Raw genomic sequence first — 22,489 nt, 5'->3', positions numbered from 1 at the left:
TACTTCCATTTATCAAACAGTTATTTCAGTTATATTAAAACCAGGAAAATCTGCAGAGTTCCCTGCTTATTATAAACCCATAAGTTTAATAAATTGTGACAATAAAATAATAAGCAATAGAATGGCAAAAGTCTTACCAGACTTGATACATATCAATCAAATAGGTTTATAAAAAATATACACTTACAAACAAATACAAGAAAATGTTTCAGTTTAATGCAAAATGATAAAAACCAAGATGTAGATTCATCAATAATGGCTGTTAATGCCGAAAAGGCTTTCAACCGTCTTGAATGGCCTTTTCTATTCAAAACGTTGGAAGCTTTCAACTTTCCAGCTGAAATAATGCATTTAATAAACATATTATATAAATATGCTAATATACCCGACAAATAGTGAATATTAAATGCCCCCTTTGTTAAAAATATTTTCAGAATACTCTAAAATCTCAGGATATAAAATGTACGTGAAAAAATGAAATAATGTCAATAGGAAAAGGAATAACTCACGATCTACAGCAATCCTTTAAGTGGACCACACAAAATATGACATACTTAGGATACTTAATAAGTGACAACAAACAACATATATATAAAGATAACTTTATTCCATTAGTCAACAATAGGAAAGCAGATCTAATTAAATAGAACAATCTTCCCATGAATCTTACAGGTAGAATATACCTCTTCAGAATGGCATGGCTCCCACAGTTTTTGTATTTCTTTTCTATAATACCAATTACCCCACCAAAGACATTCTTTAAAAAAGTTTACTCAGTAACAACAGACTTTATATTGGCAAATAAAATGCATAGAATAAAAACGAAAAGTTTTACATCTTCCCAAGTCTGAGGGTGTTTTTTACAATCTAGACTTGGAATTGTATCAACTCGCTACCAAAGGCTTTTACTTGCAACTTATAGTTAAATTAATGAAATAGGAACAATGGGTAACTATTGAAGATGCACATGCTCATCCACAGAATATGTTTATTTTCAAAGGATAAAGCAAGGTACATTAACAACGTCATACACTACATGGCCAAAGGTATGTGGACATGACTCAGTGAATTTGGCTATTTCAGCCACACCCGTCGCTGACCGGTGTATCAAATGGAGCACACAGCCATGCAATCTCCATAGACAAAACATTGCCAGTAAAATGGCCGTACTGAAGAGCTACGTGACATTCAATGTGGCACCATCATAGGATGCCACGTTTCCAACAAGTCAGTTCATCAAATTTCTGCCCTGCTAGAGCTGACCCGGTCAACTGTAAGGCTACTATTGTGAAGTGCAAACGTCTAGGACCAGCCGCAAAGCCACGAAGTGGTAGGTCACACAAGATCACAGAACAGGACCACAGAGTGCTGTAGTGCGTAACGCGTAAAAATCGTCTGTCCTCGGTTGAAAAACTCACTACCGAGTTCCAAACTGCCTCCGGAAGCAACATCAGCACAGTAACTGTTAGTCGAGATCTTCATGAAATGGGTTTCCATGGCAGAGTAGCCGCACAAAAGCCTAAGATCATCATGCGCAATGCCAAGCTGGAATGGTGTAAAGCTATCCGCCATTGGACTCTGGAGCGGTGGAAACGCGTTCTCTGGAGGGATGAATCACGCTTCACCATCTGGTAGTCTGACGGACGAATCTGGGTTTGGCGGATGCTGGGAGAATGCTACCTGCCGGAAAGTATAGTGCCAACTGTAAAGTTTGGTGGAGGGGGAATAATGGTCTGGGGCTGTTTTTCATGGTTCGAGCTAGGCCCCTTAGTTCCAGCGAAGGGAAATCTTAACGCTACAGCATACAATGACATTCTAGACGATTCTGTGCTTCCAACTTTGTGGATACAGTTTGGGGAAGGTCCTTTCCTATTTCAGCATGGCAATGCCCCATGCACAAAGTGAGGTCCATACAGAAATGGTTTGTCGAGATTGGTGTGGAAGAACTTGACTGGCCTGCACAGAGCCCTGACCTCAACCCCGTCGAACACCTTTGGGATGAATTGGAATGCCGACTGCGAGCCAGGCCTGATAGCCCAACATCAGTGCCTGACCTCTTGTGGCTGAATAGAAGCAAGTCCCCACAGAAATGTTCTAACATCTGGTGGAAAGCCTTCCCAGAATATTGGAGGCTGTTATAGCAACAAGGGGGGACCAACTCCATATTAATGCCCGTGATTTTGGAATGAGATGTTCAACGAGCAGGTGTCCACATACATTTGGCAATGTAGTGTAGTTAAGAACACTATAACAATTATGGAAGAAAATGAAACTTTTGCTAAAAGAACCAATATCACTCCCTAAAAACACAACCCTATGGAATAATCCTTGGATAGCTTTTCAGAATTCACAGATAAATTAGTCCACATGGAAACTAAAGGCATAGAAACCGTAAATGACTTGGTAACAGGGAATACATTTATTTCCATGACAGAATTAAAAAGCAATTTCGGACTGACCAATGTGGATATTTTCAAATACATGGTGCAACTTAAAAGTTACATTTCACAAAATGTAGATTTGAAATCTTTTGGACTTCAGAGCAACTTTGAAGGAATCTTATGAGTAAGAAAAGGATATTCATATGATAGGTAAGATATACAGTAGGTAATGGTAAATTTGGTAATGCTGATGTGCCAACTTTTGTCTGTAGCGTCTGAACCATTTGGGCTATAACTAATATGTAGAAAGGGGAGACTCAAGAACACAATGGCGTTCTCCGTTTTGCTCTATGACCCTCACAAGGGTCATGGGACTCATATAAAGGTAACCCATACAAATTAATAGTAGTATGGAGGAAGTTTTGTGTCCCCCCAAAAAAAGGGGTTAAATGTGTCCCAAAAACATTTCCTGAGCTTTCTTGTATATCCTAGATATTGGACAGACATTTCAAAACCCTTTTCCTTATGATTTATTTGGACTTTTCCTGCCATTTATGAAGGTGTTATTCAATGCGCTTCTTTTGGCTATAGTAGTAAAGTTCAAAATCAATTCAATTCCATAAGTCCGCTTGGAGAGGACCTATGTCTGCACCAGGTACTCTCACTACTGGTGTCCTCCAGGGCTCGGTTCTTGGCCCTCTCCACTTCTCTTTATACACTAAGTCACTCGGCTCCATCATATCGTCGCATGGTCTCTCCTATCATTGCGGATGACACTCAACTACTTTTTTCCTTTCCCCTTCTGACACCCAGGTGGTAACACGCATCTCTGTGTGCCTGGCAGATATCTCAGCTTGGATGTCGGCCCACCACCTCAAGCTCAACCTCAACAAGACGGAGCTGCTCTTCCTCCCAGGCAGGGCTTGCCCACTCTAAGACCTCGCCATCATGGTTGACAACTCCACAGTGTCCCCCTCCCACAGTGCAAAGACCCAGGACAACACCCTGTCGTTCTCTGCAAACATCAAAGCATTGACTCGATCCTGCAGGTTCATGCTCTACAACATCCGTAGAGTACGACGATACCTCACACAGTAAGTGGCGCAGGTCCTAATTGTCAACTCCCGTCTGGACTACTGCAACTCACTTTTGGCTGGGCTCTCCGCTTGTGCCATGAAACACCTGCAATTTATCCAGAACGCTGCAGCCCACCTGGTGTTCATCCTTCCAAAGTTTTCCCATGTCATCCGCTCCTCCGCACACTCCACTCGTTCGTATCCACTACTTCGTCAACCATTTTGAAAAGAAGGTCGACGACATCCGATCCTCGTTTGCTAAGTCAAACGACACCGCTGGTCCTGCTCACACTGCCCTACCCTGTGCTTTGACCTCTTTCTCCCCTCTCTCTCCAGATGAAATCTCGCGTCTTCTGACGGCCGGCCGCCCAACAACCTGCCCACTTGACCCTATCCCCTCCTCTCTTCTCCAGACCATTTCCGGAGACCTTCTCCCTTACCTCACCTCGCTCATCAACTCATCCTTGACCGCTGGCTACGTCCCTTCCGTCTTCAAGAGAGCGAGAGTTGCACCCCTTCTGAAAAAACCTACACTCGATCCCTCCAATGTCAACAACTACAGACCAGTATCCCTTCTTTCTTTTCTCTCCAAAACTCTTGAACGTGCCGTCCTTGGCCAGCTCTCCTGCTATCTCTCTCAGAATGACCTTCTTGATCCAAATCAGTCAGGTTTCAAGACTGGTCATTCAACTGAGACTGCTCTTCTCTGTGTCACGGAGGCTCTCCGCACTGCTAAAGCTAACTCTCTCTCCTCTGCTCTCATCCTTCTAGACCTATCTGCTGCCTTTGATACTGTGAACCATCAGATCCTCCTCTCCACCCTCTCCGAGTTGGGCATCTCCGGCGCGGCCCACGCTTGGATTGCGTCCTACCTGACAGGTCGCTCCTACCAGGTGGCGTGGCGAGAATCTGTCTCCGCACCACGTGCTCTCACCACTGGTGTCCCCCAGGGCTCTGTTCTAGGCCCTCTCCTATTCTCGCTATACACCAAGTCACTTGGCTCTGTCATATCCTCACATGGTCTCTCCTATCATTGCTATGCAGACGACACACAATTAATCTTCTCCTTTCCCCCTTCTGATAACCAGGTGGCGAATCGCATCTCTGCATGTCTGGCAGACATATCAGTGTGGATGACGGATCACCACCTCAAGCTGAACCTCGGCAAGACGGAGCTGCTCTTCCTCCCGGGGAAGGACTGCCCGTTCCATGATCTCGCCATCACGGTTGACAACTCCCTTGTGTCCTCCTCCCAGAGTGCTAAGAACCTTGGCGTGACCCTGGACAACACCCTGTTGTTCTCCACTAACATCAAGGCGGTGACCCGATCCTGTAGGTTCATGCTCTACAAAATTCGCAGAGTACGACCCTGCCTCACACAGGAAGCGGCGCAGGTCCTAATCCAGGCACTTGTCATCTCCCGTCTGGATTACTGCAACTCGCTGTTGGCTGGGCTCCCTGCCTGTGCCATTAAACCCCTACAACTCATCCAGAACGCCGCAGCCCGTCTGGTGTTCAACCTTCCCAAGTTCTCTCACGTCACCCCGCTCCTCCGCTCTCTCCACTGGCTTCCAGTTGAAGCTCGCATCCGCTACAAGACCATGGTGCTTGCCTACGGAGCTGTGAGGGGAACGGCACCTCCGTACCTTCAGGCTCTGATCAGGCCCTACACCCAAACAAGGGCACTGCGTTCATCCACCTCTGGCCTGCTCGCCTCCCTACCTCTGAGGAAGCACAGTTCCCGCTCAGCCCAGTCAAAACTGTTCGCTGCTCTGGCACCCCGATGGTGGAACAAGCTCCCTCACGACGCCAGGACAGCGGAGTCAATCACCACCTTCCGGAGACACCTGAAACCCCACCTCTTTAAGGAATACCTAGGATAGGATAAAGTAATCCTTCTACCCCCCCCTAAAAGATTTAGATGCACTATTGTAAAGTGGTTGTTCCACTGGATATCATAAGGTGAATGCACCAATTTGTAAGTCGCTCTGGATAAGAGCGTCTGCTAAATGACTTAAATGTAAATGTAAAAGACCATGGTTCTTGCCTACGAAGCAGCAAGAGGAACTGCCCCTCCCTACCTTCAGGCTATGCTCAAACCCTACACCCCAACCAGAGCACTCCATTCTGCCACACCTGGTCTCTTGGGCCTCCCACCCCTACAGGAGGGCAGCTCCCGCTCAGCCCAGTCCAAGCTCTTCTCTGTCCTGACACCCCAATGTTGCTGTTCTAGCTTCCCCCTGAAGCTAGGTTAGCAGAGTCCCTGCCCATCTTCCCGAAAACATCTGAATCCCTACCTCTTCAGAGTATCTTAAATAATCCCAGAGCACCTCCCCTTGCACCACCTCCTTACTTTCATGAACTAACACATGCATTTTACTTTTTTTTCCCCCTTTCTAGCTCTGAACTTGTTGATAGCTACTTTATTGAGGAACATTTTTCTTACTATGACTTTGATATGTGGTTGTCCCACCTAGCTACCTTAAGATGAATGCACTAACTGTAAGTTGCTCTGGATAAGAGCATCTGCTAAATGACTAAAATGTATAATGTAAATGTATTTACATATTTGTAGTATTGGTGATCCATTGCAGAAACTTCTGAAATGGAGAAAGTGAAGAATTAGATGAAAATTCTGAAAATGAAGGAAAACAAGGAATGTGGAAACGGAACAATTAACTGTGAAAATGGTGAAAACCACTGGTCGAGTACCTAAGTTTGAGGCTACAAAATAGGATTTTGATTCCTATTTAGAGCATTTTGAGCGTTGGCTGGCTGCAAATGAAATCAAAGATGAAAAGAAAGCTGACATATTTCTCAGTGCTCTCAGATGAGTATGGATTGCTGCAAGGTCTTATTGAACCAATAAAAGTAGTGGAGTTGACCTATGCAGATCTGACTGAAACGCTCAAGGTATTTCAAGCCTAAGCCAATTCTCATTGCAGAATGCTTCAGATTCTACCAATGTTACCAGAGTCAAGGAAAACCGTGGCTGACCTCATCCTTGCTTTGAAAAGGCTGGCAAGTACATGTGAGTTTGCACAATTTCTTGATGACGCTCCCCGAGTCACCATTGTGTGGTTGCAGGTTCACTTGGCACATCTACTTGGCTACTCTCACCTCCAGTAGTTGATCTAGTGTTGGAGAGACTACAGAAAGATAGGGAGGGTGTTGATCCATCTGATTTGTTTAAGAGACGTCTGGATGAGGCCTCCCAAGTGGCACAGGGGTCTAAGGCACTGCATCGCAGTGCTAGCTGTGCCACAAGAGATCCTGGTTTGAGTCCAGGCTCTGTCGCAGCCGGCTGTGACCGGGAGACCCATGGGGCGGCGCACAATTGGCCCAGCATCGTCCGGGTTAGGGGAGGGTTTGGCTGGCAGGGATGTCCTTGTCCCATTGTACTCTAGGGACTCCTGTGGCGGGCCGGGGGCATGCACGCTGACACGGTCACCAGGTGTACGGTGTTTCCTCCGACACATTGGTGTGGCTGGCTCCCGGGTTAAGCGGGCACTGTGTCAAGAAGCAGTGCAGCTTGGTTGCATGGTTCTCGACCTTCACCTCTCCTGAGTCCGTACTGTAACTACCAATTGGATACCACAAAATTGGGGAGAAAAAGGGGTAAAAAAAAAGATATATATATATTTTATTAAAAGAGACGTCTGGATAAATCAAATCAAATGTATTTATATAGCCCTTCTTACATCAGCTGATATCACAAAGTGCTGTACAGAAACCCAGCCTAAAACCCCAAACAGCAAGCAATGCAGGTGTAGAAGCACGGTGGCTAGGAAAAACTCCCTAGAAAGGCCAAAACCTAGGAAGAAACCTAGAGAGGAACCAGGCTATGAGGGGTGGCCAGTCCTCTTCTGGCTGTGCCGGGTGGAGATTATAACAGCACATGGCCTAGATGTTCAAATGTTCATAAATGACCAGCATGGTCAAATAATAATAATCATAGTAGTTGTCGAGGGTGCAACAAGTCAGTAACACAAGAGTAAGTGTCAGTTGGCTTTTTCATAGCCGATCTTTGAGAGTATCTCTACCGCTCCTGCTGTCTCTAGAGAGTTGAAAACAGCAGGTCTGGGACAGGTAGCACGTCCGGTGAACAGGTCAGGGTTCCATAGCTGCAGGCAGAACAGTTGGAACTGGAGCAGCAGCACGGCCAGGTGAACTGGGGACAGCAATGAGTCATCAAGCCAGGTAGTCCTGAGGCATGGTCCTAGGGCTCAGGTCCTCCGAGAGAGAGAAAGAAAGAAAGAGAAAGAGAGAAAGAGATACTGTGTATCGGGATTTTGTGGCCACTTACACAGATGGTTCAAAAGATCCAAGTGCTTAGTAGTGGGTATGTTGATGATGTACATGAAACGAGGAAGAGCTCGGTTTTGTTTGTTTGGAAAGTTTGTTGGAAAGTTTGTTGTTTAAAAGTATATTGGAAAGTTCTTGGTATCTACCTAGCTTCTTCTGTTGGATTGCCCGACACAGTTGGCATCAGTTGCTGGGACTGCTTGTATCTTTCCAGTGATCCTGCCGACCAAGGATGGGTCTGAGGAGCTATTTGGCGTCGCAGCTAGCCTAGCTGCTAGCTAGCTGGACATCAAGCTAGCGAAGTGTTCCTGAACACAGCCCGCGGCGCGATAAGTCATTGTGGCTGGGACCGCGGATTGTCCCGTGTTTGTGGCTGTCTAGATCCCTGCTGTTTGTTGTTTTCAATTTTTCCCGTGACCTGCCCTTTCTGGAACTGCAAGGAGTAACAGCCTAACATACGTTGCTAGCTACCATGACAAAGACCAAGCCGGTTGGAGTACCGTTGAGGACAGTGCCAGTGGTGCCTCTATATCATACGTGAAGGATCTTTTAAACGAACAAAAATAGACCTATAAGCAGTTGTTACAACAACAAGAAGATAGTTTCAAGTGTTTTGTCCAAATACTTGTGGGTTCTACTAATAAAAGAATGGACGACCTGACCAGAGAGGTCCTGGACCTGAAGAACAGTTTGCAGTTCTCCCAGGGTCAGCTCAACGAGTTGAAACAGGAGAACGGCAAGATGACAGCATTCTGTAAGTCATTGAGAGAGGACATCAGTTCTTTCTGTGAATCCATGATAATAAGGACAGAAAAATCAGACTCTCAAGGGACAGTCAAGGCGAAACAACATGGTTGTGGATGGAATTGCAGAATCTCCACATGAGACCTGGATGGAGTCTAAGGACAAAGTGAGGGAAATGATCTCTGAAAAATTGAAGATGGACCACAGGAAGATTGAGGTGGAGCGCGCCCACAGGACTGAAAAACCCACCATCGGCACGGGTGATAGTCCCAGGCCGATAGTGGTCAAGTTCCTGAGGTTCAAGGACAAGGTAGCTGTTCTGGAAAGAGCCAAGAACTTGAGAGGAACGTATATCTTCCTCAACGAGGACTATCCTGAAGCTGTGCACCAGAAGAGGAAAGAACTGATCCCAGCCATGAAAGCTGCCAGAGCGCGTGGGGACATTGCGTACATCCGCTACGATAGGCTCATTGTCCACCCTCCCTTCCAGAAGCCTGGAAGGGATGAGAGAGCCAAGCCTATGGGTTCGTAGCCTCAACCCCACAGCACACACATACCAATTGATTAATGGACTGCTGAATGAATATTGTTTAATCTTGCTTTGTCTGCTCTTTTCAATATTATGTCTATCTCTGATAAGCTACTCAGGAAAGGGCTGAAAATAGCCCATATTAATATATGTAGCCTTAGAAATAAGGTTCATGAAATCAATAACTTGCTAACATCAGATAACATTCATATATTAGCCATTTCTGAGACTCACTTAGATAATTCATTTGATGATACATCACTAGCAATACAAGGATATAACATTTCTAGAAGAGAAAGAAATGCTTATGGGGGAGGAATTGCTGTATATATTCAGAGCTATATCCCTGTAATGCTTAGAGAAGATCTTATGTCAAGTGTTATTGAAGTGTTGTGGTTGCAGGTTCACTTGGCACATCTAAAGCCTTTTCTTTTGGGGTGTTGCTACAGGCCACCAAGTGCTAACAGTCAGTATCTAAATAATATGTGTGAAATGCTTGATAGTGTATGTGATGTAAACAGAGAGGTCTACTTTCTTTGGCACCTGAATATTGACTGGTTTTCATCAAGCTGTCTGCTCAAGAGGAAGCTTCTTACTGTAACCAGTGCCTGTAATCTGGTTCAGGTTATTCATCAACCTACCAGGGTGTTTACAAACACTACAGGAACAAAATCCTCCACATGTATCGATCATATTTTTACTAATGCTGTAGAACTTTGTTCTAACGCTATATCCGTACCCATTGGATGCAGTGATCACAATATAGTGGCTATATCCAGGAAATCCAAAGTTCAAACAGCTGGGCCTAATATAGTGTATAAGAGATCATACAAATGATTTTGTTGTGACTCTTATGTGGATGATGTTAAAAATATTTGTTGGTCTGATGTGATTAATGAGGAGCATCCAGACGCTGCACTTGATGAATTTATGAAATTGCTTCTTTCAATTATTGATAAACATGCACCTGCTAAGAAACTGACTGTTAGAACTGTTAAGGCTCCATGGATTGATGAGGAATTGAACAACTGTATGGTTGAAAGAGATGGGGCAAAATTAGTGGCAAATAAGTCAGGCTGACAATCTGACTGGCTTACTTACTGCAAATTGAGAAATGATGTGACTAAACTCAACAAAAAGAAGAAGAAACTAGTTTATGAAGCCAAGATCAATGATATAAAAAATGATGGAAAAAAACTTTGGAGTACTTTAAAGGAAATTATGGGCAGAAAGACAAATTCAACTCCATCTTTCATTGAATCAGATGGCTTATTCATCACAAAACCATTTGATGTTGCCAAGTATTTTAATGATTATTTCATGGGCAAAGTGGGCAAACTTAGGCAGGAAATGCCCATGACAAACAGTGAGCAATTATATTCATGTATAAAAAAAACAAATAATGAGAGAAAAGCAGTGCAAGTCTGAATTTTGTAAAGTTTGTGTGGGAGAGGTGGAAAAATGATTAACGATCAATAATGACAAACCTCCTGGCATTGACAACTTAGATGGAAAGCTACTGAGGATGGTAGCTGACTCTATAGCCACTCCTATCTGTCATATTTTTAATCTGAGCCTAGAGGAAAGTATTTGTCCTCAGGCCCGGAGCGAAGCCAAAGTAATTCCGCTACCCAAGAGTGGTAAAGCGGCCTTTACGGTTTCTAACAGCAGACCTATAAGCTTGCTGCAAGCTCTTAGCAAACTGTTGGAAAAATGTGTGTTTGACCAAATACAATGCTATTTCTCTGTAAAGAAATTAACTGACTTTCAGCATGCTTATAGAGAAGGGCACTCAACATGTACTGCACTGACACAAATGACTGATGATTGGCTGAAAGAAATTGATAATAAGAAGATTGTGGGAGCTGTACTGTTAGATTTCAGTGCAGCCTTTGATATTATTGACCATAACCTGTTGTTGAAAAAACTTACGTGCTATGGCTTTTCAACCTCTGCCATGTCGTGGATTCAGAGCTATCTATCTAATACAACTCAAAGGATTTTCTATAATGGAAGCATCTCAAATGTCAAACATGTAAAGTATGGTGTACCGCAGGGCAGCTCTCTAGGCCCTCTACTCTTTTCTATTTTTACCAATGACCTGCCACTGGCATTAACCAAAGCATGCGTGTCCATGTATGCTGATTATTCAACCATATACGCATAAGCAATCACAGCTAATGAAGTCACTGAAACCCTTAACAAAGAGGTGCAGTCTGTTTTGGAATGGGTGGCCAGTAATAAACTGGTCCTGAACATCTCTAAAACTAAGAGGATTGTATTTGGTACAAATCATTCCTTAACTGCGAGACCTCAGCTGAATCTGGTTACGAATGGTGTGACTGTTGAACAAGTTGAGGAGACTAAATTACTTGGCATTACCTTAGATTGTAAACTGTCATGGTCAAAACATATAGAATCAATGGTTGCAAAGATGGGGAGAGGTCTAGCCGTAATAAAGAGATGCTCTGCTTTCTTGACACCACACTCCAAAAAGCAAGTTCTGCAGGCTCTAGTTTTGTCTAATATTGAGTATTGTCCAGTCGTGTTGTCCAGTGCTGCAAGGAAAGACCTCGTTAAGCTGCAGCTGGCCCAGAACAGAGCGGCACGTTTTGCTCTTAATTGTAATCAGGGGGCTAATATTAATACTATGCATGCTAGTCTCTCTTGGCTAAGAGTTGAGGAGAGACTGACTGCATCACTTCTTATTTTATAAGAAACATTAATGTGTTGAAAATCACAAATTGTTTGTATAGTCAACTTACACACAGCTCTGGCACACACACTTATCCCACCAGACATGCCACCAGGGGTCTTTTCATAGTCCCCAAATCCAGAACAAATTCAAGAAAACGTACAGTATTATATAGAGCCCTTATTGCATGGAACTTACTTCCATCTCATATTGCTCAAATAAATAGCAAACCTGGTTTCAAGAAACAGATAAAGCAACACCTCGGGGCACAACGCCTCTCTCCTACTTGACCTAGATAGTTTGTGTGTATGCATTGATATGTAGGCTACGTGTGCCTTTTTAAAAATGTATGTAGTTCTGTCCTTGAGCTGTTCTTGTCTAATGATGTTCTGTATTATGTCATTCTGTATTATGTTTCATGTTTTGTGTGGACCCCAGGAAGAGTAGCTGCTGCTTTTGCAACAGCTAATTAGGATCCTAATAAAATACCAAATGAGCAAGGCAGAGGCAACAAGCCTGATATGGAGATGGTGCAGAGACGGCAGGAGCAGTGGAATAGAGATACTAAGGCATTTATTTCAAGTACAGAGGAAGGTCGGGGATGGTAGAACGGCAGGAAGGGACAGAAGAGAGAAGGCGGTTTTTTACAAGATTAAAGGTGAGACACAGCCGGTTGAATAAGACCTTAAATGTGATAGAAAAGCATCCAAGAGGAAAGTGTTATTCTTGCCATGAAACAGATACAGTGGAGCATGTATTGCTACAATGTGAGCAGTTTCAGAGGGAAAGAGACACTGAGATCTAGTATGAGGGAAAAGGGGATACAGGAAATTAGTTTAAATAGTATATTGAGTAGAATGTTATTAGATATAGTCTCAAATATTTTATATTTTTTAAGAGCAACGGGGCTGGCAGGAAGGATTTAGTTTCTCCGTCTCTTGGCCCGCACTCCAGTACAGTAGGTGGCAGTAATGTACCATAACGTTGGATGCCAACTACTGATAATCCCCACCGAAGAAGAAGTTGTGTCACTTCACTTGCTTGTGTCGACATCTAACGTTAGCTATGTGTTATTTAATGTAATGACATTTACATGACCATACTTTTTACTCGCTATATCCAGGTAAGATGACGCATTTCTATTTATTCCAGTGGTTGTTTTACTTGTGAACTGTGCAGGTATTTAACAGGCTAATTGCTTGCCAGATAGGATAAAGTTAGCTGGCTAGCTAGTTAACGTTAGCTGTTAATAAAAAAAGGAAAGTCACGATAACATCTTTGCTTCATGGTAACATGACTCATTTGATGTCTACGTTTTGGTCATTTCAAGTAGCTGCCAACCATAGAAATGTCTCGACTTTCTGCCCTCCCTTCCTAATCCAGTTGACCACACTTGCTTGCTAGTTAGTTGTTTTTGACTGGGTCTCAATGTCAAAGTGAGCCCATGTGGTCAAACAGTTTACAGGAAATAAATATAGTCTAGTGTTAGTCCAAGTAGTACTCTTAAGGAGCCTAATGTTACCGTTACTCCTTAAAGTGGAACTGACAGCCTTTTAACTACTTTGCAGATATGAAACACACAATCATAATATCAGTAAAAAAATGCTTCAAAACTAACTTCATAAAGAGGTTTTAAAAATAGGTTATATTTAACGCTATTCCATGACATGCATATTGGGTGTGTTCTTACTCTGATTTCAGAGCACTCTTGTCTGAGTCTCCATATTATACACATTTGCAAGCATAGCAACAAAGGCTTGATAAATATATTTCTCCTTTTGTTTAATATGTTAAAATGCTATATACAGCGTCCAATGTACACAAGTGGACATTTATAAAGGGCCAAATTTTTCTAATAAAACAATGGCCAGTTTGGGTTGCGGTTGAATTTTTTTTTTTTTTGTGAAAACAAAAATAGTCTGTCTTGCCTGCAAATTCTTTATGTAGTTAGGTATTTATTTTGCAAACTAAAAACACAGAGCCTAATGTTAGCTAGCTGCTGAGAGGATGTCATGTCATTGGAGGAGTGGGTGAGTGACCGACTGTTTCCACTAATATCGTTTTTCAGTGGCTACGCTAGAGATGGTGTCATTTGGTTAGCTAGCAAGAAATATGAATCGCTTTGCTAGCTAGCTATGCTGAACTTGAACAACTGTTATCCATAGTTCGCGTATCTCTTTTGTTGTCAATCAGATGTATTTGGCAACGATCAAATTTGCGGACAGGCAAGTTCCCGTTCAGCTGTCAAAATGTGGGTTTGGATAAGCATGCATTGGACAGCAAGTTGCATAAGGACGAGCAGGCTACAATTCCAACGTTTCAATTCGTGATGGCCAACTAGCTTAAAGTTTGAGAGGGTTGGATTTTAGCTTATCTCGCTCTGGCTAGCTTTAGTTATTGTTCTTGATGTGCATAGGCAACTGAGGGAGAGAGAGCCTACCTTTTTTATGGTTGTTTGAGCAATAGGACTCACAAATGTTAGAGGATTCCCGTGGTATTTACATACAGTGCATTCGGGAAGTTGAGACCTTGACTTTGTACACATTTTGTTTTGCGTGACAGACTTATTCTAAAATGGATTAAATGCATTTTTTTCCTCGTCAATCTACACGCAATACCCCATAATTACAAAGCGAAAACAGGTTTTTAGAAATGTTTGCTAATTTATTACAAATAAAAAACAGATACCTTTTGCTATGAGGCTCAAAATTGAGCTCAGGTGCATCCTGTTTCCATTGATCATCCTTGAGATTTTTCTTCAACTTACTTGGAGTCCACCTGTGGTAAATTAAATTGATTGGACATGATTTGGAAAGGCACATACCTGTCTATATAAGGTCCCACAGTTGACAGTGCATGACAGAGCAAAAACCAAGCCATGAGGTCGAAGGAATTGTCCGTAGAGCTCCGAGACAGGATTGTGTCGAGGCTCAGATCTGGGGAAGGGTACTGAAAAATGTCTGCAACATTGAAGGTCCCCAAGAACACAGTGGTCTCTATCATTCTTAAATGGAAGAAGACTCTTCCTAGAGCTGGATGCCCGGCCAAACTGAGCAATCGGGTGAGAAGGGCCTTGATCAGGGAGGTGATCAATAACCTGATGGTCACTCTGACAGAGCTCCAGAGTTCCTCTATGGAGATGGGAGAACCTTCCAGAAGGACAACCATCTCTTCAGCACTCCACCAATTAGGCCTTTATGGTAGAATGGGCAGACGGAAGCCACTCCTCAGTAAAAGGCACATGACAGCGTGCTTGGAGTTTGCCAAAAGGACCTAAAGGACTCTCAGAACATGAGAAACAAGATTCTCTGGTCTGATAAAACCAAGATTGAACTCTTGGCTTGCATGCAAAGCTTCACGTCTGGAGGAAACCTGGCACCATCCCTATGTTGAAGCATGGTGGCAGGATGTTTTTCAGTGGCAGGGACTGGGAGACTAGTCAGGAACGAGGGAAAGATGACAGGAGCAAAGTACAGAGAGACCCTTGACGAAAACCTGCTCCAGGGCGCTCAGGACCACTGACTGGGGGTGAAGGTTCACCTTCCAACAGGAAAACGACCCTAAGCACACAGCCAAGACAATGCAGGAGTGGCTTTGGGACAAGTCTCTGAATGTCCTTGACTGGCCCAGCCAGAGCCCGGACTTGAACCCGATCGAACATTTCTGGAGAGACCTGAAAATAGCTGTGCAGCGACGCTCCACATCCAACCTGACAGAGCTTGAGAGGATCTGTAGAGAAGAATGGGAGAAACTCCCCAAATACACGTGTACCAAGCTTGTAGCGTCATACGCAAGGAGAATCGAGGCTGTAATTGCTGCCAAAGGTGTTTCAACCAAGTACTGAGTAAAGGGTCTGAATACTTATGTAAATGTGATATTTCTGTGTTTTAAAAAAATAAATGTGCAAAGATTTCTCAACATGTTTTTGTGTTGTCATTATGGGATATTGTGGTAGGTTGAGGTGAAAAAACAATAAAATCCATGTTAGAATAAGGCTGCAACATAACAAAATGTGTAAAAAGTCATGGGGTCTGAATACTGTATTTGCAGAAATTCATTCAGGTGTATTTTGTGACTTTTGACGAATGCGTTCCAATGATCAAAAGTCGCGCTGTTGCTACTGCCTGTGAACATACAGTCCAATTCAAAGGGAAGGATGGCAGGCCCGTTTGACAAATGGCTTATTTGCCTATAGGCCTATTGTAGCTTTGATTGGCTATGGCGCACCGGTCTGTGTAGACTCCTGTCCTTGAAAATACGTTTTTATTATGTTTTAACATGAAAATGACCATATCTAAGTGCTCGCTTGTCAGAAAATGTAAAAAAAACAAGTGTCATATTCTTCCTGGGGGTGTATATGAACAGATTTGAATATGATTTCATGTTGCCAAATCGTTGTCAGTTCCAGTTTAATGTCCAAGACCTTACGTCATTTTCAGAAGTAGACTGGCTCTGGCAGCCAATACTGCATCTAAACGTGAATCGATTCTTAATTGTGATACAGTTCTTGAAATATAAAGCCTTTTACTTTCATATCACAACTTCACAAATGCAAAACACACTTACTGTACACTGTTTTAACCGGCTTTAATCACAGCTGCAGCCAACAGTATTTTTATTGCGTTACACACAGGTGTTCGGCACATGCTCAATAGAGTGGTGATATATGCCCATGTGGGAATACTAACTCTAACCCAATAAAGGTGTGTCTCAATTTAATGTATTTTTTTAAATATCACTCGGTGATATGAGAGATAAGGGCCTTATGCTTCCAAAAACGTAATGTAAGCGATGCGTGTTAATGTTCAGACAGTGTCGGGGCTCTTTACAAAACTCCACCGTACAAAATACTCCTTTGTCCAATGACTCTTATGTGTACTGTAATGGAACTAACTGAGAGTCATGATTAAGGGCTAGTCTAGTGTATGCAGTGTAGCTGCAATGTAGGTTGCAGGTTAAAACATATACCTTACATAACTTCACTGTTTGAAATACTGCTAGTTTATTATTTTAATCTTCTCAATGGAGCAGTGTGGATATAGGTACAGTGGCATATCCCATCCTTGCATTGAGGTGCGTTTTCCGACCCATATCTCGCACCAGCACCACAGTGTCTTAATGTAACCATGATTGCGTTCTGAACTCAGTGTAAACTATCATAATGGTATGGTCGATATCTTCTGGCAAGGCCTATAGCCTAGTATAACATTTTAAACAACTTTATAAGGTGTTCTAAAGTTGCTAAGCTGTTCATTCAGCCCTCGGAGGCATTTCTAGGTCAAACTGTTCCTTGTCTCGTGAGGAATGTAGCCTAAAGATTTGTGCTTCAGTCCTAGTTTAGGCTGTTGTACTTTTAGAGATTGTGTGTGACAGGTCCTTGTTCCGTTAGGGAGGTGACAGATATGGAGTGAGCTGTTTTTTACAGATTAGGTCTGGTAGAGAGAGAGGGAGAGAGAAGGGGGGCGAGAGAGGCCCGAGGTTAGGGGGAGAGCAGAACTGCTCCCACTCTGTTCTCTCTTTTCTGCCCTCATTCTTCTCAGTCTCATGCGTCTGTTTTTGGGAAGAATGAATGACCGGGACTGGTAATTTGACAATTTTGACTGAGTAGTCCTATACACAGGTGCTATACAATTTTATTTACATTGATAGGGGTGTAAATCCAAGGTTGACAATGGATAGGGAGTCGTTCCATGTCGTTTCAGCATGCCATGACACCCACCATCTCAGATTGTTCTGAAGTTGTTTCTGTGGTTAGAAACAAGTAAAAATGCCATTCCTGAAACATTATTTTGTTGAAATTTAATTTGATCTCAGAGAAATTAAGAATTGCACACATTGGCCATTTTTAATTTATAGGATTCCGATAATATTAAATAATTATAGTACCTAACATCTGATTTGGGACCAAACTTATTTCTACCCATTAGGGCTGACCACATTTAGTCGATTGTTTGGACAATAGGCTGTTGGTTAAGCAAGATTTTTTTTAATCGAGCAGTGGCAAATATATCAAAATAATTTATGGCACACAAGTCACCTGTCTGAGTGGACTAATCCATTGTGGAGGCCGCGGGGATGGCACACCAGTATCACCAGTAGTAACCTACATTTACCGTTAAATTAACATAATTTATAATCTAGAATGTTTGTTTGGTTAGGGTATTTTCTGTTGATGTTTTCAGCATACACTGAACGAAAATATAAATGCAACATGTATAGTGTTGGTTTCATGAGCTGAGATAAAAAAAATAAAAAAAGCTTATTTCTCAATTTTCTGCACAAATTTGTTTAAATCCCTGTTAGTGAGCATTTCTACTTTGCCAAGATAATCCATCCACCTGACAGGTGTGGCATATCAAGAAGCTAATTAAAAAGCATAATCATAACACATTTGCACCTTGTGCTGGGGACAATAAAAGGCCAATCTAAAATGTGCAGTTTTGTCACGCATCACAATGCCACAGATGTCTCAAGTTTTGAGGGAGCGTACAATTGGTATGCTGACTGCAGGAATGTCCACAGGGAGCTGTTGCCAGATAATTGAATGTTCATTTCTCTACCATAAGCTGCCTCCAATGTCATTTTTAGAGAATTTGGCACTATGTCCAACCAGCCTCACAACCACAGACCACGTGTCTGGCGTGTTGTGTGTGCGCAAGCGGTTTACTGATGTCAACGTTATGGTATGGGCAGGCATAAGCTAAGGACAAAACACAATTGCATTTTATCGATGGCTATATGAATGCACAAAAATACCGTGACGAGATCCTGAAGCCCATTTTTTTTTTTTTTGTCAATTTATTTGTTGTCTTTTGTTTTGAGCACTCCTGTCAATTTTCATTAAGGACACTCACCTGATTATGCATAGAAGGAGGCCTAGGCTGCCTGGCCTGCATGCAAATTTAGGCCCCAAAATTTGCCCATTTGGGGATCTGATACTATTTCTGATTGTCTTAACTCAGCATCACTTTGGAGCTTCTCAAAGTAAGTTTTTCTTCGCCTCAAACAGCAAGTAAATTATGTCTATTTTTACATCCATTGAGAATGACTATAGTTCCTCAAATGTTTCCAGCTCGATCCCTTGCAATAACCACTCAGCATGAAAGGGGAAACAAATGTGATGCTCTGATCCAGTGGAAACGTCATAAAATAGGCCTAACTGATTACTCATTCTCCAAATAGCCTACAGCTGTGTCTGTCTGGAGCTCACTGGCATGGGAAACAATGTTGCAAGTTTGCTAGCACTAACTTAGGGCCTGACCAAGTTAATAGTTGAAACATATTACAGCCTTATTCTAAAATTGATTAAATTGTTTTTTTATCTCTCAATCTACACACAATACCCTATAATGACAAAGCACATTATTTTTTACATTTTTTTAATATTGGCAAATAAATAATAAAATTGATTACATTTGCATAAGTATTCGACCCTATATTCAGTACTTTGTTGAAGCACCTTTGACAGCGATTACAGCCTTGAGTCTTCTTGGGTATGACACTACAAGCTTGGCACACCTGTATTTTGGGAGTTTCTCCCATTTTTCTCTGCAGATCCTCTCAAGCTCTGTCAGGTTGAAAGAAATAAAAGCTGAAATAAATCATTCTCTCTACTACTATTCTCTACTAGGAATTGTGAAAAACTGAGTTTAAATGTATTTGGCTAAGGTGTATGTAAACTTCCGACTAAAACTGTATGCAAATTAATATTAATACCATTTAAATGTAGATTTTTTTGCATTGGATATATTTACCCTATCATATGGAGACAGAAACATAAACAATTTACCTTATCATAAGTAGACATAATTGCAAATGATTAAATCCTTCCAATAGAAATTTAAAAAACAATTTAGATACGAATTGAACTTTAATTAATTAAATGAGTTTTCACATGGGATGATTTCACTGAACAACAAAAGGGAATATTGAATGATCCCCAAAAACTTTTTCAACATACATCTGTAAAATGATAACCAAAGCTTTAGTTTCTAGACTGTCTTCCTCTTAGGCTTCCATGTCTTCTCCCTAGACCTCCTCAATGTCCACCTCTTGAACATCAGACTCTGAGGCCTCATCTTCACTGTCACTTTCCAACCTTGTTGAGGATGGCTTGTTGTCAGGCTCAAAAAGCCTCAAATTCGCCTAGGACGGCCACCAATTTTTCAACCCTTGTATTGGTCCGCCTGTTGCGTGCTTTGGTGTGTGTGTTTCCAAACAAGGACCAGTTGCGCTCTGAGGCGGCTGATGTTAGTGGGATTTGGAGGATGATGAGGCAACGGGAAAGAGCCTCAAATCCACAAAGTCCCTTCCACCAGGTGGCTGATGAGATATGTTGGCACGACTGCCATATTGCATCTCCTTCCCAAAGCCCTTGCTTGGAAGTGTACTTCGCCAGACTGCCAAGAGCCTTGCCCTCTTTCAGGCCAAGGTGGCGAGACACAGTAGTGATGACACCATAGGACTTGTTGATCTCTGCACCAGACAGGATGCTCTTGCCAGCATACTTGGGGTCCAACATGTACGCTGTGGCGTGAATTGGCTTCAGGCAGAAGTCTTCACGCTTTTTGATGTATTTCAGAACTGCAGTTTCCTCTGCTTGGAGCATCAGTGAAGTGGGCAGGGTAGTACGGATTTCTTCTCTTACATCTGCAAGCAGAGTCTGAACATGAGACAGAATGGCATTGTCTCCCTCAATCTGTGCAATGGCTACTGTTATAGGTTTCAGGCTTCTTACCACTCTCTCCCAAAACACATCCATGAGGATCCTCTGGATGGGGCTATCCATATCAGCAGACTGTGATATTGGCCATTTCTTGGAGAGATTCCTTCCCCTCCAAGAGACTGTCAACATGATGACAACACCACCCCAACAAGTGTTGCTGGGCAGCTTCAATGTGGTGCTTTTATTCTTCTCACTTTGCTTGGTGAGGTAGATTGCTGCTATAACTCGAAGACCCTTCACATACCTAACAATTTCCTTGGCTCTCTTGTAGAGTGTATCCATTGTTTTCAGTGCCATGATGTCTTTGAGGAGCAGATTCAATGCATGAGCAGCACAGCCAATGGGTGTGATGTGAGGGTAGGACTCCTCCACTTTAGACCAAGCAGCCTTCTTGTTCGCAGCGTTATCTGTCACCAGTGCAAATACCTTCTGTGGTCCAAGGTCATTGATTACTGCCTTCAGCTCATCTGCAATGTAGAGACCGGTGTGTCTATTGTCACTTGTGGCTGTGCTCTTGTAGAATGCTGGTTGAGGGGTGGAGATGTAGTTAATTGTTCCTTGCCCACGAACATTCGACCACCCATCAGAGATGATTGCAATACAGTCTGCTTTCTCTATGATTTGCTTGACCTTCACTTGAACTCTGTTGAACTCTGCATCCAGCAAATGAGTAGATAAAGCATGTCTGGTTGGAGGGGTGTATGCTGGGAGAGAAATCTCTTCCGATACACATTGCCTGTGAGCATCAGAGGTGAACCAGTTGCATACACAGCTCGAGCAATACATTCATCAGTATTTCTCTATGTTCCTCCATTGAGTTAAAAAAAAAAAATCTGATTCCAGGAGCACCATGAGCTGTTGCTATCGATAAGGTGTCCGATTCATCATTTTCACCTCGAATAGAAGTAGAAGGACTTTTGTCAGAGGTTGCTTGTTGTGAGCGCTGAGGGAACTTGATGTACTTGGTCAGATTCTGCATCTTTGTTGCATTCTTCACATATGATTTGGCACAGTATTTGGAAATGTGCACAGCTTTTCCTTCTACATTCGCTGCAGTGAAATGTATCCACACATCAGATAGTGGAATCTTCCTGTAAAGATTTTTTTTAAATACATTTCCATATACAGATAAATAGTTAAGCAGTTAGATTAAACAACTCCTTTTGTAAGATAAAATCTTTTAAAATGAAACATGTATGGAAACAGGTGAATTAACACTCCTCAGTTAGCAGGCTCAAACAAGCTAAAACCCACATGGTAGGAAAAGCAGAAATTGTTAACAATTAAAACACATTTTGGCTACTATTTACTAGTTAACAAAAAAGTATCTATGTATGTCACAACATATATTCACCCCACCCAGTATTGTAATCAAAACTTACCAGAAAGCATATAGTCCTTGGCTCAGAGAGTGTAGTAGTGTGAGCCTAATAGCATCTCATTAGTGTGCAAGATCTTGAGAATCAGCTGTACATGTGATGGAAGAGTGCACTGTGCATGCAGAGGGTTGAAATTCCATTGAATTGGGGATAGTTTAACAAAAATATGCCACAAGACCTAGAATTGCCTTATGTATCCCACAAAAAAGGTTCACTGTTATAAGCTAACTTTTTGATGAATTTAAACAAAATTCCCCAAATTCCAGGGCTTAACTTCCCATGGAAAATGTCCGGAAATTTACCGGACAGTTTCCGACCCTTTGCAACCCTACTTAAAAACATTTTCCACCATTATTAGTCTTTGATCACTAAGATTATGATATTTATTTATCTATTTCATAATTATTGTTACGTTTATCAGATATGTATTTTATCACAATTTCCACAACAACCAATGGAGAAATTAACAGTAACAGTTTGAAATCCAAAAATGTAATACATCAATTTAATATTTTGTTAACATTGCTCATCTAATGAAAAGGGCTGAGTTAAACATAACTGAAAACAAATCTATTCAAAATTACATTAAAATGCATTTAGTAATTTCTCAATACCGCAACAACCTTTTCTGAATCTTTTTTTATTTTTATTTTTT

The 22,489-nt window shown here is 42.2% G+C and overlaps 1 protein-coding gene across 3 annotated transcripts in view; it reads left to right on the top strand.

Annotated features, from left to right (window-relative positions):
- The first annotated feature begins 12,737 nt into the window (after nucleotides 1–12,737).
- LOC115207976 (natural resistance-associated macrophage protein 2) overlaps nucleotides 12,738–22,489 on the top strand; it is a 43,210-nt gene continuing 33,458 nt past the window's right edge. For 2 of the 3 annotated variants that reach the window (XM_029775639.1, XM_029775640.1), the window contains exon 1: nucleotides 12,738–12,853. The gene's annotated coding sequence lies outside the window, so the exon portion shown is untranslated. The remainder of the gene's footprint in view (nucleotides 12,854–22,489) is intronic. The other variant, XM_029775641.1, reaches the window with a different exon arrangement.

The sequence above is a fragment of the Salmo trutta genome, chromosome 14 (assembly GCF_901001165.1).
Source record: "Salmo trutta chromosome 14, fSalTru1.1, whole genome shotgun sequence".
In the NCBI taxonomy this organism is placed as follows: Eukaryota; Metazoa; Chordata; class Actinopteri; order Salmoniformes; family Salmonidae; genus Salmo; species Salmo trutta.
This window is presented reverse-complemented; position numbering and strand designations above follow the sequence as displayed.